This window comes from Sus scrofa, chromosome 6, assembly GCF_054392235.1.
Source record: "Sus scrofa isolate SSC_HxYL_T2T_F1_AM1 chromosome 6, Sscrofa_HxYL_maternal_Yorkshire_Landrace_v2.0, whole genome shotgun sequence".
In the NCBI taxonomy this organism is placed as follows: domain Eukaryota; kingdom Metazoa; phylum Chordata; class Mammalia; order Artiodactyla; family Suidae; genus Sus; species Sus scrofa.
The window spans coordinates 166,309,783-166,327,569 of NC_139388.1; the positions used below are offsets into that span (position 1 = coordinate 166,309,783).

General features: G+C 39.7%; 1 long non-coding RNA gene across 20 annotated transcripts in view; it reads right to left on the reverse strand.

Moving 5' to 3' along the window:
• The window catches only part of ELAVL4 (ELAV like RNA binding protein 4), a 144,812-nt gene that overhangs the window by 87,356 nt on the left and 39,669 nt on the right, over positions 1-17,787 (reverse strand). For 5 of the 20 annotated variants that reach the window (XR_014808364.1, XR_014808362.1, XR_002345500.2 and 2 more), the window contains exon 1: positions 2,128-2,260. The exons of 6 other annotated variants lie outside the window; for them this stretch is intronic. This is a non-coding gene — a long non-coding RNA (ELAV like RNA binding protein 4). Of the gene's footprint in view, positions 1-68; positions 396-2,127; positions 2,261-2,896; positions 3,152-5,713; positions 5,877-6,178; positions 6,488-8,099; positions 8,359-17,787 lie in introns of those variants that run through there. 9 more of the 20 variants (XR_002345492.2, XR_002345491.2, XR_002345490.2 and 6 more) reach the window with 5 other exon arrangements.

Below are 17,787 nucleotides of genomic sequence, written 5' to 3' on the forward strand. Positions count from 1 at the left end.
GGGTGGTGATGCAGATGCTTGCAATGGAAAGAGCAAAAATTAAGAAAAGCTGATTATTATTTTCTCACCTTTTAACATAATTCAGTGCCTTTTAATCTCTCATTTGGGGGCTTAAAATTAGCAATCTGATCATGTACCTCATTTGCCCTCAGGAAGAAACTGTCACGGATCATCTTTTCAGTTGTTTTATGCGACCTTCCATTCACCTAAGTACGACACCTCTCAGTCCTCCTGGTACTCACCACCATGTGGAGAAAGACTACTAGTAACGCACACTTAGAGACAGAAGGAGCGAGAGATCCTGTCACCCAGTGCATGCATGGGTCCCAGTCATTCAGAGACGCTGGAAAAAAAACCACCCAGCTTTTCACTCAATTTGTGCCAAGAACAGGACCAGGATCAAATGGCAAATGAAAAGCAGTGGTTGCAAGGGTGCAGCCTGATGGGTCCTGTGGCTGGAGGCTGGAGGGGGAGGCGAAGCACAGGACTGGAACACTGCTTTTCATTTATTCTTTTAAAAAGTAATTTCTACTTGGGACCTAAAATGAGAGATACAATGAACTCCCTGGAACTGTAGTATCAACATCTGATTTAGTAAAAACAGCAATATCACCTAATACGAAATCAAGGCTTAGGGTAAATCTATTCTACCTATATTTCTCCTATGGATATGTGCTGGAAATTTCTAAGAAATCATTTGCAGCATGTATCAACTGTGGGAGTTCACTATTATGCTTCCGTCAACTTCATTCAATATAATTTACATTTTTTTTTTCAAACGGCCTCACAGGATTCCTTGCGATTTTTCGCACGTACAATTTCACAGCAGGGAAAAGGGAGAAAGAGAGAGGGAGAGAGAAAAAAGCAAGATTCCCTACCCTCCCTTCCCCCTCTCCTCTCTCTCTCTTTTTTAAACCAAAAAAAAAAAAAAAAAAAAAAAACCAAAAAAAAAAAAACCACGGAGAGACAGAACAGATGCTTAAAAATAGATTTCTAAAAATCACTGTAAACCAGAGTTAGAAATGTAATTAACACCTATTTATAAAGAATAATTAAAGTTGGGCCGGCCACAAAGAACAGCAAAGATAATCGAGGTCCTGTCCCCCCCCCCCCCCCTTTTTACACTGTTTGCAGTGTGTTCTCATGATAGCCACCTGCTCCCTACTCGGCTTTTCCTCTGTTCGTTTCCCCGGCAACCTTTCATTGGGTTTTCCTCCCAGCTATCGCTTTCAGTTGGGCTGCTCGGTCTAATCTTATTTGTTTTACACCCATCAAAACAAGCAGCCAGACAAAGGCAATCCGCTAAGAATGGGAAAAAGACCACAGCTTTGTTATAACATCTATGCAGAGTGAAAAGTCCTCCCCAGGCTTTCCTAGCAAAAAATAAGTGAGATGGATATGAATTTACAGCCTCCCCCCCCATACCCAGCTTTGAAACCCCGTGAAAGCTGTTGTTAGTGAAATTCAAAGTCAAAGTGGGTACTCGTGGCATCTGATCGTGCCATTTTGTGCCACATCTTCAGGGTCAACATCAGGCGACAGGAGCCGCACTCAAGGAGTTTCCTTGCTCCTTTTTTCCCCAAAAAAGATGATGCTAAAAATAGATTTACTACTTTGGCAGAAAGGTTTTCCACTTCCCCTTCTACATCCAAAAGTCTTGTTTCACAATTGCATCTGCTGGTACTGAACCTCACCTCCTCCACCCCTCATTCCCAGCCTCCCCCATCACCCCAAGCAGCAGACTGAAAAAGAAATGTGCCTTTAACTTTAACAGTCATGTAATTCCGTTGAAAGCTCACAGCAGCGGTGGACACGCCAGCCAACAGCGATGGTGACACTGTGATTGTCAAAAAAGACACCAGCCTTGCTTGGCTAAAATGTGTGTTCGATGCAAGAGGCAGTGTGTATGCCTTGTGTGCATGCAGTGCCATTACACTTGGAGATGGATTCTGGTTTTCAGAAAAGAGAAATACTAATAAACACACACACACACACAAGCGATCTGCACAGTGATTTATGATGCACAGTCCATCATCCTTATGCAGACACACACACACACACACACACACACACACACACACACACACACGGCTGGAACCTCCAAGCTGCCTTCCTCCTTTCACTTACCATCTTCAAGCCATTCCACTCCATCTGTGATCAGAAGAAGATGGACCCTCACACAGTGTGTCAAAAGCGGAAAGGAACGTTATGTAAAAGCTGACATTCCTTCTTAACAGAGCCGCTGCCCAGAGAAGGAAGCAACAACTCAACACGCCAGGCACCGCTACACATACAAGCCGCCTCCTCTTTTTTATGAGGTCATGACAGGAAACTCTTTGAAATACAAGATGCAGCATTTACTGAAGCCCAAATAAATCACTCTCTTTGCCGTTTTGACTGCGCAGTCCCCCGAAACACAACTGCCCATCTCCACGTTCAGAATTCAGGAGCTGCCTCTCAAGGTTTAAATTTCCAGCACGGAAATGGAGAGATTCTTAAGCCGGCTGCATCCACCTCCAGCCCCACAAAACCCAGGCACACAGACAAACCCCTCTCCCTTACAAAAAGACAATCCTTCTTTTGCCATTAGAGTCTCATGTAATAGAACCTCTTCCAACAAACCAGCAATTATTTCAGCCCATCTCCCCCTCCCCACCCCCACCTTTATGTTGAAGGGAAAACTGACAATGACCTGTTAAAAATGACAATCTATTTCCCCACTGCTTTTCAATAAAAGGACCTACCCGTACTCTCTACACAAAAGAGGTAGTAAATGTAGGAACCAAATAGCAGCAGAGAACTAAACTCTTGTGCAAGCATAAGACTGGTCAAGGTGGAGATGCGTTTCTTCCCTCCAGCAACACAAATAACAGATTATAAATCTAGTCATACCTACCATAACCATTCTTATTGGCAAATATTGGGTCTCGCAGAGCTTCGACTCTTCTCTTAAAATTTGCAAAGCTTTCAGAATATATTTTTTTAAATGACTACTATGGTTATATATTTTTAAAGATCCACAAAACACAGTGTGGATGAGTAAATCAATTATTTGGGGGGGGGATGGGGGAGAGGAAGAAAAAAAAAAAAAAAAAGAAAAGGAGCAGTGAGCTGAAACCCCCGATTCTAGGATGTAGATAAGAACAACTGAACAGAGCCTCGCTGAAATTGGCTCGAAGCTTCCCCTTTTTACATCCATTTATGGGACCATCTGTCAGCCGAAGCCAGGATCTGATTGGCTGGGGAAACGAAGGGAGGCGTTGCAACATCAGGTGCTATTTAAATTAGCTACTGCCAGATTGACGATGTTAATGATTTGGTGACCTCTACAACAACAGAGACCAGATTTCTGAACTGCTTCTTGTGTCTGGTAATTAAGGCCAGGCTGAAGCAACAACAGCAATACTTGTATTTTTACCTTTTCCCTCCTCCCAGCTCAAAAGTACTGTAACAACTGCAGGTCACTGGCGGCTGGCAAACCTTAACAGTGGGCGTGCCCTCCCTTCCCCTGTCCTGAGGGCTGTCCCACCCCACCCCTCCGATGGAAGGCTTTTCCTGCACAGAATATTTTCAACCACCTTATCTTTCTCGACAGTTGCTTTCTAGCGAAATGCATATTTAATGATCTGCCTCTGGGCTTAAAGATACAACAAAAGCACTTTAATGTGCTAATATATCTACATTTTAACTTTATTATTTCCCAATATTGCTGATTTTTAGTAAGTAATGCTCCTTCTGAAGCTAACATGGCCAGGGTTTCAAAAGAAAGCAACTTTGAGATTGGGCTTGCTCTGTGAACTAGGTTCATACAAGTTTGCTTCCGAAAACTATTTCCTAATAAACAAAAAAGAAAAGAAGCTGGGGGGAGAAGGAGGGCAGCTGTCAGCCTCTACCTTTCTGCCTTCTGTCTGAGCTTTTCAAAACAGGGGATGATGAATGATTTATTTAAATGAATTTATTTCTCAGCTTGGATAGGGGCATGATCTGAATTTTTAAAAATCCACTAAAACACATTCCATCCTTGCTTCCTCTACTGCTGTAGAGAAAAGTAAAACACGCTTTGACAACAGCCTCATTTAATAACCGGTGCCGAGTGCTCATCTTGCTTAACTGAACACGTGATTTTGCTTCTCTCCTTCAAAGGATGTCTTTTTTCCTTGACCTCTTAAAAGACTTGCAAAGAGAGATTTAGCAAGTGTGCGGTGGTGTACATACAGTTTGTCTGCTTATTTTATACATTCCATAACCTCTATATTACCAAGCCTTCGATACTATCATTTTTTGTTCTAGTTTGGGTTTTTAAGTGGCTTACCTGGGGAGTTTATGTTTTACTTTTACTCCTAAGGCTAATCGATCACTATTTATTTAATTGCTAATATAGTCCATTTGTTCCTCAATAAATAGGCAGAAGTAACAAATATTACCAAAGACATAATTGAACATAATTTTTAATCTTCGGCTGCAGTTGACAGCGGGATGGGTTGAGCTGAGTAGAAACACAGGCCGAAAATCATGCTACGCTCTGGGCTTCCAAGTCCAAGAATAAATGGGTCTGTGAAAAATTATTATAAGAGAAAAGGACCTTTGATACTAAAGAAATTAAAGCTATTCTCTCCAAGTCACTATTTCATGAACACACACTTACAAACATTCACACACACACACACACACATTTAGAAATAGAGGAACACCATAAAATGAGGTGTTGGTCATACAATATGAACTAATAGACTTGAATACAGATACATTCAGCTGTTAGAATGGAAAGTACATGAAAATAGAAAAGTGGAAAGGTTAAAACCATAACCCCCCTTCCAGTGGAATAATACTGAACTAAATAAACTTTTAAATTAATATCTTGAACAAATGTATCCAGTCCTATGAGTCACAACAGTACTACAGTATCTGTTGAGCTGTGTGCTAAGGACAAATTCACAGGTTAAATGTTCTAAAGAGCTCAACATACCTACACAGGGCAGGTACAGGTACCCCAAATCAACCTCAGAAACTAAGTGCGATCTCACTAACATCAAAATACGAAGAAAAGTAAACAGGAACACAATGCTGACAGACACACAAATAAAAACAGTTCTGGGAACAACGTATTTACTTTATATTTCTCTGGAGGTCATAAAAGTTGGAATTTCTTAAAACCCTTTTTTCCCCATCCATACTAATCTCAGCACACTTAGTGACCCATAAATTAATGTTATATCAAAATATATCCTGGCCACTTTTCCAAAAGAGTAACTGCATATTACAGTATAAATAATTAGCTGGTTTTGCTAGGCTAAAAAAAATCCATGCACTTTGTATATTGATCACTTCTCCAAAAACCTCCACTCTAAAGTCTTTCAACAGAATCCTCAAACAAATGCACAAATGTCCTCAGAGGCCTTTTCTCTAAAGACAAAGGCAGAATCCTATTGTTGGGAAAAGTCAACCTTATTATTGCATTTCCAATAGTACCTTTCATCTTTCAGAGTGAGGGGCTGACCGCTACATCGGTGGTGTGACATTTGTAAAGCAACAGATTCTCAATATATTATCTCAAGAATCAGGCAGGCGAGTCTCCCAGTCATGCATGATTTTTTTTTTCCACCACAATCCTCCACCACCACAGAAAGAAACTTGTCTCACTCAAGCAGCAAAGGCAACCTAAAAATGATATCCCAGAGCTGTGGATCTGCCAGCGCGGCTGTATCCTTCTTACCATAAATGAGCAGTTTCTTGACTCATTAATAACAATTTCCCTTAAAAGAAGTAATCTCATATCAGTCAGCCCCTCGCCACCATGCACACATCCCAAAGGTTGCAGATATCTCAGCATCAGTCGCCGGCAGCCAGCTTTCCCACACAGAGTCCAGATGGACTGTACCAGAAGCCAATTCAGCGTTAATAACTACCTACTCCGCGCAGTGGAGAAGCCTTACGTGGCACAATGGGCTAGGAAACAGCAGCCGGCTGAAACTGCAAATAAAAAAAGACAACCAAATTCTCCAAAAGCACTGAAAGGAAGGAACAGAAATGGAAGCGTGAATTGTATTTCCCTGACTTCAATGAGAAGGAAAAAAAAAAAAAAAGAATGAAAGAAAAAAAGAATCTTTCATAAACAGAGGGAAAAAAATGAAGGGGGGGGGAAACAGATGCTGCCCAGAAAAAAGTGACAAAATATTACCTCATTATTTAACAAAGCAGCATTAAGCGTCCTGCTGATTTCAAACATCTTGCCACAGATTTTGTTTTAAGAGAAACAGATAGAATCCTTTGCAAAGCACTCCGTCTGCAAAGGGTTCTTCAATTTTCTTGCGTGCTACGGAACAGTCAATATATTATTTCCCTAGAGTTCCCACATTAAAACCCTAGTCAGTGAGCTGAATTTTCCCCTTATCTCACACACAGTAGACTCCTGTTATATGTACTGCTCTCTTTGCAAGAGCAGCCTGCCCCAAACATGGCTGGTGTTTAAACTACTCTTTAAAGTAACAGTTCACTGTATAACCACCAGGTGGGTAGAGTGCACAGATTCAAATGAACCATCTTAAAAGACTGGTTTTTTTTTTTTTTTTCCCTCCCCCCTTGGAATAGCTTTTGGGTCTAGAATGTGACATGAGAAACGCCAGCATCCTAAGAGGCATCTGTCTTGTATCTCTCCCTGTAGCTTGTCAAAATAAATACAATTCCCTCTCCTGATTTACAGTGAGGAAACAAAACAAAACACCATCACCAATTCTAATAAGAGCTGTAAAGAATGAAGCATAAGCTTTGTTTCATTCAACAAAGGATGGGAGGAAAATCTAATCAGCACAGAACAAGAGGGAAAACCAAAAACTTTATGGGGATATTTTCTTTTAGCAAAGGGAGAGAAGTATTGACACGTGTGATAAAAACCCAATTCGAAAGTATGCACATAAGCACAGCACATACAAGATGGAGGCAAGAGTTTAAGGGTGTAACTTTTCTCCAGAGTAATAGCTGATAGGAGCTTTCATGATAGGAAATAACCAAAAGTTTAAAAGTAAAGATACTGGGGGGAAAAAAAAAGCCTCGAGCATCTCTTTTAAAAACACAATTATATGAACAGCTATAAACAATCATAAGAGCAAACTAACCCAGTCCTGTTCTTGTTCCCTAAGATCTACTTCAAAGTGGAATATTTCTGTCGTGTGCTATTTTGTTTATATAGTTAACTTGGCATCTTCTTTGTACGATTCTATTCCAATTAATCTGCTTCTCTGCCAGGAATAAATAGAATGTCTCAAGTTGAAAGCCCCAAGTGATGGAGGGGTAATGTTAAAAGGATAAAGAACCACCTGGACAAAAATAAATCTTCTCACTTATATTATTATATAGCCTATTTTTAAGGAGGATTTTATTACTCACAAAGCATGCATGTACCATTTCTATGTTCCCTTCTATTTAAAAGAGAAACCAGCATACACAGATACCTGGGAAAACTGGCTGGACAAAATTAAAGCCCTCGACTTCCACATCCTCTTGCAAACACAGATGTCGATACTAGTATTTTTCCAGCCCATCTAGGCAACATTTAGCCACATACAACAGTGACTGTCTCCTTCATCTTTAAGTCAAGCCTGCATCACTTAATACCATTTAACCTCCTCGCATATATTAAGCTTCAAGTGACAATTTTTAACTGGGGAGTGAGAAGGAGGAGTTGCTCTCATCAAATTCTGGTTGTACGAAATAAGCTAATTTGTACACTCACCATATGTCTTAAACACTAATTTAAAAATGTCACTTTCTTCAAACATTAAAATGTAATCAGCCTAGTAAATAAAATATTCTCGAGTTTTCTTGCCTTGGTGATAATTTAAAGAGTGTTTATCTCAAGGTGCCCTCTTTACTCTGATTACCAAGGAAGGTTTTTGATTTGGAGGGGGACAAAAGGAGATATTGGGGACTGGGGAAGAGAGAAGAGAAAACCACAACTGTACGTAGCTGCACAAAGGAAAATAAAATGAAGTGGGTTTTTAAGGACCCATAGTCTTGTTACCCTAAGGCAAATCCAGCCAATCAATACCACCCATTGACGGTCTACCATCTGCCATGCTACCCAGCGATGTGGCTAAACAGACCTGTTCCATATGACCGTAGCCGGCTCATTTTCAGTCGATTAGAGCAGTTCCAGAGCATTCACGTGCAATAGCACAAAACTCCAAGGCAGACTGAGCCTCTGTCTTCACACCAGCCCCTCCGAGCACAGCTGCAGACCTTTTCCGCCTGTTCCGGGTGTCTGGATTACCTCTGCTTGCCCCCCACTTGATTTAGCAAAACGGGGTGGGAAGGTAGAGAACAGACACTCACATATCCGCGCGCACACACACACACACACACACACACACACACACACACACACAGATAATTGCTGGCCCTTCTTCACTGTCATGCAGAAATCGGGAATTCCACGTGCTCTGCCCTAATATGATTATGGCACACCATTTAAATAGCGTCATCAGTGACTATGACCTGACATTTTCCTGTGGTTCAATTTCTTTTTATCCTCTCTCTCTTTCCCTGAAAAATAAACCTGAGCTGCTGACACTTCTTCTTTTAGGGAAAATACAATCAGTATGCCCAGACAATGCTATATACTATGCTTAGGGCTTTTGATAAAATTTAAAGCCTGATTTTCCTTTCATGAAATGTGATGTTGGTTTTGTCCTGTTTTTTGTCTTGTTTTGTTTTGTTTTTCCCTGTAGAAACATTACATCAAAATTTGTAAGAAAATGTAAACATACCATAGAGGAAAGAAAGAGGTACAGACTGAGTCTGTTGGTAGGATCAGGAATTCTCTGGTGGTGTTCTATTAGAGACAGATGACCTGACTGTGTGATGCCTTTCTCTTTGGTAAGTAGTTTTGTCTACTATGGACTGTGGGAAACGGATAGAGGAATGTTACTATGTAGAGAAATGTGACAAATGGATGTCTAGTCCACTGAAATTGCCAAAAGTTCACCTAGGCAGGTAAAGTAATTGAAGGGTAGATTCACACTTGATCTTCCATACACCTAAGCCTATGCTACAACAGCAGCTGAAAGCAGAGGCTTCTTTGCAGAATCAATGCATGATTTCTCTACTGTGCCTTTGACCACACTCTTAAAGCGCTAGGCTATCTTTCTGGGAAAGAAATTTTAAAGGACAGGAAAACTGCCTTACTTACCAAATTCTATACAAAGGTAAATACACATTTATCGAAGAAATGTAATTTAGGTAAAGTCCCTATCTGGACTTTTCACTTCATCATAGCTTAAGAAAACTCAGCAGGGTCAATGCGCAAACACACAGAGGTTTCTGAAGATCTCTGCATTAAAGGATTTGAGGCCTTTTCATTTCAGTTCAGATGAACTCTACCAAAGAATAAAAAAATAAAATAAAAAACAAAAAAATAAAAAACCCGACTATGGATATAAATTTTTACAAATCAAAGACCACTGCATAGATGAAGTATGGAGTAGCTGCTTATACCATTAGAGGATACACTGTTTACTCAGATTAATATAGTATTGAAAACAATTCAATGTAGGTCTTTTAAAAACTTCGCACTCATTTATAATTCTGTAACTACGAATAACGAAATGGATGTACTGTAAAAGGCAAGGAAGGTGATTCATGGAAGAAGGAGGAAGAGGAGGAGGAGGAAGAGAAGGAGGAGGAAGAGGGAAAGGTAAAGGGAGCAGAGGGAAGACAGAAGAAGAAAGTAATAGTAGGACTCAAAAGTGTGAATAAAAACTGCTCTTTCAATAGGAGTTTACTGTACATCAAACACTGTACTAGGCACTTGACATGCACCATCTCACTCAACATCACAGCAGTGACAATTGCTATATTCAAGAATTCTTCTAGAGAGGACTTTCCTTGTCTCAAAGTAAAATCTCCTCTTCACACGCCGTAGAAGAATATGCTCAGTAAATATCTGTTGAATGTGTAAGGAAGATGGGCACAGACGAGAAGAGAAAGGAAAGGAAAGATGGAAGCCATGTTCAAATTTTTCTCAACTAAAAATGACCAAGAGGTTTCTTTGTGATATGCTTCTAACTAGGCAAGTCCTCAAAATATATCTCATTGAATCTCTCATTACGACCAGGCCCTAAATTTGGAATGATACTAAAGCTAGAAAGCCCACAATCTTAGAAGGCAGGATAAAGTTCCTATTCCATGCCCTACTTTTTCTTTCCAGACTGACAAAACTCCTTACGTAGAGTATCTGCTCAGCCAACACTGTCTGAATGAATGTCTTTGTCCTCTACCCCTTATAGTACAGAGCCTGGCTCCAGGCACCACTCCAATTCTGGGGAATGAATGACGACCAACAGTTGGACCCATCACCTCAAATACTATCCCAAGGCCTATTTCTTTCAAATCAGCTAGGGGTTGTGGAACACACCTTCTCAGGGGGCAACAATACATTAGGCTCCTTAGGCTTCCTCATCTGTAAAATGGGCACAGTAATACTTCCCTTAAGATTTGTTTCCAGAATTAAGTAGATATAGATTTGTTGGAGGCATTACCTTAAATGGTAGCTATTATTATTAACATGGAGGACAGGGGAAAACTGCATGAATTAGTACCGATGTATAAGATAATTCAATCTTGTCGAAGAAGATACAAAGACTCTCAAAACACTTAGAGAATAAAAATACAACAATAACAGAAAGGCTAAAGGTCTGCTCCAGTTCTAACGAAAAATATCTGCTGCAGATAAACATTTAGTTAGTCCTCTGGGCAAAGTTCAGTGCTAAATTCTTAGCATGAAGAATAAAAAGAAATACAAGTCATAAAACTCACCAAGCAGCTTAAAATCTGGCTGGGAAAGGAGCTTCATTTTTATGCATGAAGCCTAATAGTGTAAGGAAGAATGTACAGAGAATAGCATCAAAATGAAATACTGAAGGGCAGTCAATGGTGAGGATACCATCTGGAGTGATGGGGAAAGCATCATGAGAGAAGATGGAACTGAAGCCAGGCTTAAAGAATGATAGGATTTGTTTTGGAAAATGGAGGGTTATTTCACATAGGAACAAAAGTGGGGGAGGAGGGCAGGAAGGGGATATTGGCAGCCAGCTCCGTCCAGCTAGTCCCCCTCCGAGGTCTAATCTGAATCTATTCCAACCTCTTCCATTTTTAAAAGTTGTATATAGAAGAATATTATGATATGATGACAGCGGGAAAGAAGACCTCTTACTCAGTAAGTACTTTTATGAAAGGAATAAGAATTAGCATTCACTGAGCATCTACTATGTGTAAAAACACTGCACTAGATTTTGCTTATAAATCTAATTTAATCTCACGACTCTGAGATTCCCAATAAGAAAACTAAAGATTAGAGAATTTAAGTGATTTGCTCAAGATCACAAAGCTAGTAAGAGGCAAATTTAGGTCTCAAACTTATATATGTCCAACCGTAGTCCATACTCTTTTCATTATAACTTCTACCTTATATAGAAAAGCGTAGAACTAAAAAATTGAAATCTGATTCCCTGTTAGTCTATACTCAGAAACTAACCTTCAGAGTAATGCTGCTGGCATCTCTTGACATTTAAAACCAAAAAAAATAATTAACCTTTCTCCCCACACTAAATCTAATTTACGCCTGTAATTTCAGTATTCTGACACCAGGTGATGATAGAATCCTGGTCCTATGAGAAATACAAGGGTCATGTTTTTGCCTGTTATTATTTTTTGTGTGTGCTATTCTCTCCTCCATCTCTGAAAGTAGAGAAAGAGACAGAATCATCTAACAAAGCCCCAAGACATCAATTTTTCCAAATAGTGTCCAAATTTTATTTATTAAAAATTCAACTGTGAGCATAATTCTGAACTTAAAACAATTTTCAAACAATTCTATTACAGATTGTACTCAATGAATATAGCGCTTTGTTAGTCTAACACTGTACTGTGAGCTTGCAGGGTAGAAATTGTATGTTATTTGCCTTATAACCCCAGCACATAGAATATCAGTACCTAGAACACAATGGGCACACAATAAAAGAACATAAATAATTGATTCCAAATATTTTAGAAGAACTTTTGAACCAAATGCTTAGGGCACAATGATTTGGTACTTTATTCATTAATGCATAATTTTCTTTTTCAAGCCACCCCTACTGCTGGGTTATTTAAAAAAAAAAAAAAAAAAACCCTTTCCCGAGGTCAGTCATCAGTTTAGAACCGTTTCTCTCAGTGGTCAGGCCCTTCCTTCTGCTTTAGCCAGGGACAGTGCACATTCATTACAGGCCTTGCCCTGCTCAGTAGCCTGGTTTACCTTTTCAACCCTCTTATGCCTAGGAAGATGGTTTCTTTCCTTACAAGAGGTGGGAAAAAAATGTGAAAAACAAGAGAGGCTTGCCACATAGCTGTCAGAAAGAGGCAACTCTCCACTTGACCCTTTTTCGTTCTTTCCCTCTCTGACTCTGAAGCTGGGGGGATGATTTAACTACTTTTAGGCAGAAGAGTAAAGTTATACATTAGTGCTGAGTAGCTCATTTCCCTTAGCAACGCCTTAGCAACAGCAGCTTCGAGTTCAAAATACCTCCTTGAAAAGGATCACATCTTTAACAAAGATGAGTAGTTTCTTAAATGTAAGATTTTTGAACAGACTTGTAACATTATAACCCCCAAAGCCTTGTGGGCTACAAATACCTATTTCAGCCTAACCTTCCTCTATGATATTATGTGATAACCATAATGATACTGGGCTCCTGTGAAATTTCAGTACCTGGAAAAGCCCTAGTTCTACACTGAAATTATTCACAAATACATAACTTTTATTTTATCAAGTCACCATTAATCCTAGGTTATTACAGAAATTGCACTTAAGTTCTTTTAAAAGGGTTATTGATATTGACCTCACTATTCAGTTTGCTCCCTTACTGAGAAGAGTGAATAACTAAAATCACAGTTTTAAAACCTACCTCAGGGTTTAACAAACTATATTACATTTAATCTAAGGTTCTGAGGACAGTTTAAAGAAAAATACAAAAAAGAATTCCACTTTTGCCACAAACTGGTACTTAACTGATTTTGTTATTCAGTATCGACCTTGCCTATTTTATTACCCATAAAAATGTATCATGGGATAATCAAATAATCATCACGTGTGATTGTTTTTACATGGTCAATAAAGTGAGAATACTTGCAGAAGGTTTTGCCAGCCTTCAAAAACCCTAGGAATGTAAACCTCGTGTGTCATATGTGCATATTAGTAAAACTTCCAGCTTGTTCAAGAATTTTGAAATTCTTTTGTCATCTTAAAGGTATCACAATTCAGATAATATACAAACTCCTCCTCGAAATTTGCTCTTCATTTTCTACCAGCAAATCGGTACCTTGGGACACAAGAAAATAAAATGCACAAGGGCTTAGAATAGTAATTTCAGTGCAATTCTTCACTGTTAAAATTTATTATCAAGTAAGACCACACGGTCTATGTGTGCCAATTACAAGATATGGATAGCTAAAAGACATTTTTTCCCATCTTTTACTTGGTGTCAGTATATAGCCCAACCGTGCCACCCATCAAATATGACGTTTTACAGATTTCCAGGTATAAGGGTATTACCGAAGAACGTGCCTAGAACAATGGCCCTTATACACAGGAGGTATTTAATGTGTTCTTGGTTTGTTTGTTTGTTCTTTCTTTTTTGCTGCCGCTGTGGCACATAGAAGTTCCTGGGCCAGGGACTGAATCCGAGTCGGAGCTGCAACCTACACCACAGTTGCAGCAACGCCAGATCCTCAACCCACTGCACCACAGTGAGAACTCCTTAATTGTGTTCTTGAAAGTAAGATCCATTTTAAATCACAAGGGAGCAAAGAAGAGCTAAGAGATCTCAAGGCCAGTTCCATCTCGACCACTAATAATTCTATGATGCTGGACAAATCACTTCTCCTCTTTGGACCAGAATCTTCTTAAGTTAAAAAGAAATGAAACTGGATGATTCTAAAGTCTTTGCCAGCTCTAATGTGTCGGGTCTACATACAAATAGTTTTTAATTAGCAAACAAAATTTTTTGTAAGGTTAAGCCAGATTTTCAACTGACATTACAGTGTAAGAATGCTGGTTAAAGGGAAATGAAGCTTTTGAAGGAGGTTTTAAAATCTGCCTTAAATGAAGAGCCAGATTAGTATCATGTTCCTCCAATATCCAGTTTGTCACTAAAGTTATTTTAATAAGATACAGAACTAGAGATGGTAGGCTAAAATCATAAAACCAAGGGTTTTGACTAGAATCTTCATTAAGTCTAAAGATACTCTCTGAATATCAGTGTCATCATACTTAAAACAGGGACAACAATAAGGCCTAAGGTTGTGAAGATTAAATGAGATAATGCATGTAAGGCATGTATTACAGGGTATGTGATAAGCTGTTAACTACTCAAAAATGTTCTCTGTTTTTTATATTAGGTTGAACACAGGAAATTGTTTTTATAGGTCAAAAGCAGTCAAATACTATCAATTTCATATGATTCAATGCATGTTCTGTTACTTTTTACCTAAAAACGCTTCATGATTCTCATTGCTATATCAAGTCCAATTATTCAATACGGCATTCGAGGCTCCTTATAATCTGGCCTTCATTTAAGCTTCCTGACTTCCCCTTCCATATACATAGCTCTAAACATGCCACGCTATTCTCCTATATCACCTGGCCCTATAGTGCATGCCTTTGTTCCTGCTGTTTGGAATGCTTTCTTTCCCTGGAAAATCATACTTATACTTCAAGGCTTCAACCTCACTATGCAAAGTTAGATGCTCCACTATCTGAGCTTTTATAGCAGCTTGTTCGTCTTGCCTGCATAGAATTTATGTCAGAGTATTACCACAGTTGTTTACAGGTCTGTCTCCCTGAGCTGTTTTCCAGGTACCCCAGGGCAAGGATTGTTCCTATCTGTCTTTGTTCCCCTCCAGCTGAGCTCAGTGGCTGTCTCATAGTTGGTGCTCAGTAAATATTTGTTAAAGTAAAATGAATACATTCACATGGCAGGTTAAGATATGGCCTTTCTTAAAAATAAATGATAAATAGATAAATTCCAAAGATGATTTTTTAAAAAATTAACTTTTGGAATCAACCCTTTTATAGATTTTTTTTTTTTCTTTTTTGCCATGGTGCATATAAAAGTTCCTGGGTCAGGGACTGAACCTGCCCCACAGTAGTGACTGGAGACATAGCAGTGACAATGCCCAATCCTTAACCCACTGAGCCACCAGGAAACTCCAGAATAATTTTTTCTGACACAAGAAATCTCTGCCGAAGGATGGTCTTTTTCCCTCTAAGAAATGTCCAAGTGACTAGGGTCAAGAAATTCTAAAGTGGAAGTTGCTCTTCAGAAAAAAACCCGTGAGCTGAAGCCATGAATTTTCAACAGAGACATCGTTTTATTGCTAGCGGAGGGAATGCTCTGGCTGAAACCTGCTTTAGTGAATATAATGTGAGGGTTTGCACACTGAATTTGTGCCTCAGTAGCCGGAGAGTTCCTCAGTCACAGAGAACTCCAACAAGGCCTGGATGTGGACGGTTGGAAAAGAGGAGGGTGCTACTAGTGTTGCAGCTTGGAGTGTGAATTCATCACATTCCCACACTGCATGCAACCATGACTGGAAAAACTCTAGGAAATGCAAGTTCTCAAAAGAATTAATAGTGTGCTCTAAATATCATCTAACTAATGTTACCACCTATATAGACAGCAACATTCACTAATATTTAATATGTATGTGTGCGTGTGTACAAAACTAAACCATTATATACTATGTATATACACATATATAATTACTTTCAAAGGAGAGTAAAAAGTTCTGCTCCACAGGAGTATCAGGCCATTTATAGCCAGTTTGTAAGTCTAGAGGATTTACTTTCAAACTTTTCCCAGCAAGTGATTTTTTTCGAAGTAGAATATTAGGAAAACCCCTAACATTTAAGCAAATAAAATAGTGCTGATCTCCCGGTGGGGGGTAAGAGTGGGCCCCACTAAACATCTGCCCCTGACCCACACACTTCCTGGGGAACTCAACAAAGAATGAGGAAACCAACCTAGCCTAGTCTAAATGATACTCCAAAAGGTGACTTGAGAGTTAAAAGGCCTGGGTTCTGGCACCAGTGCTGCCACCCCTACACCCAAAGCCTCCTCATCCGTTACCTAAAATTCAAAGCATTTGGTAAATGCTCTCCAAGATTCCAAATGGAAAGTCTCGGGTTCTGAGGTTTCCCAGCCACACCATTAACAGTGCTTTCTCGTCTCACACTTTCTACCAACTTTAAAGCTTCACTTTAGAATCCACTTGCCAATCATTCTTCACCTACAGAAACACAAAGTTCAACAGTTAATAATGGAGACACTCAAGGTCAACAATACAGGTGTCACAAGAACCCAGAGAGGGTTTGGAAAGTAAACCTGGTGTCTTGATCTTGTCCTTCAAGATATACCTCTTGTAGTCACGGAAAGCCATCTGGAGTTCCTGTCATGGCTCAGCAGAAAGGAATCTGACTAGTATCCACGAGGATGCAGGTTCCATCCCTGGCCTCGATCAGTGGGTTAAGGATCCTGTATTGCCAGCTGTGGTGTAGGTTGCAGATGGGGCTCGGATCCTATGTTGTTGTGCCTGTGATGTAGGCAGGTGGCAGCAGCTCCGATTTGAACCACAGCCTGGGAACCTCCATATGCCGTGGGTGCGGCCCTAAAGAGACAACCTGAAAAGGGGGAGAGAAGCCATCTGTAAGTTTCTTGAGTCCTGCCAACTGCTTTGCTGTGTAGATTCTACCTCCTTAACTTTCCTTAATGCCCACTGCTACTGTCTTTGTTCAAGTCTCTACATCTCTTTCCTGTATTATTATCATCAACATACTTTTCGCTTCAATATTGACTGCATCCTATTTACCAGCCACAGTAACCTTTCTAAAATTTCTGTCTCACCACATTGCTTCCTTGATGCATATCAATGTCCATCTCCCTTCTCCTGAGATTTTTCCCTGGGTAGCCCATGAAGGGGTACCAGCAGACCTCTAACAGACTCCACAAATTTATAGGACATTGTTTCATGACACAAATCTAGGAAAGTTCATAGTCTTCTTTTGCATGTCTTTTTCTCTTAGATGGCTTGAGCTCCTTAAAGGTGGGGTCATATCTGATTCAAATGGTTGAATACTTAAAAAATGCAACCTCCCCCCAAATAAAGCTTCCAAATAGCTGTTTTTCTCATTTTTTTTATGCGTAGAAGGCTACAGGTAGCTCTGTTTCATTTGCAAAGCGCTTTCACATAATAACTACTATTATATGTATAAATGCTCAATAAATATTACTAAAATAACGGCCGAGGAGAAACCATGTCTTGTTTATCCTTAGAGATCCATGGAGCACCCAGAAGAGAATCACATTCAATCAATATCTGCTGAATAAGTGTTGAATTAGTGCTCCTGGAATCTGGTAGTGCGGCTTTCTACATTAACAACTTTCCTTGGCTGATGCTTGAAAGAGAGAACCCCTCATCTTGGTCAAACGCAGCTACTTGAGAGTGCAAGGAGGCTCCACTGATAACCACATTTAGACAACAGGCATAAACCAGCACTGTCCAAGGCAAACTAGATTACATGGCCACATAACCTATAACCAGCTTAACCAGGTATCTACCTGTGACTTTGACAAAGTCCCTGATGAATGTGTGCTGGTAACAGTCCATCTGGCTAAGGTACTTAGTACAGCAACATGTGAGGCGCATTCCATCAAAAACTAAAAAGAAAGAAAGGCAATTATCCAGAAAGCCCATTGATAG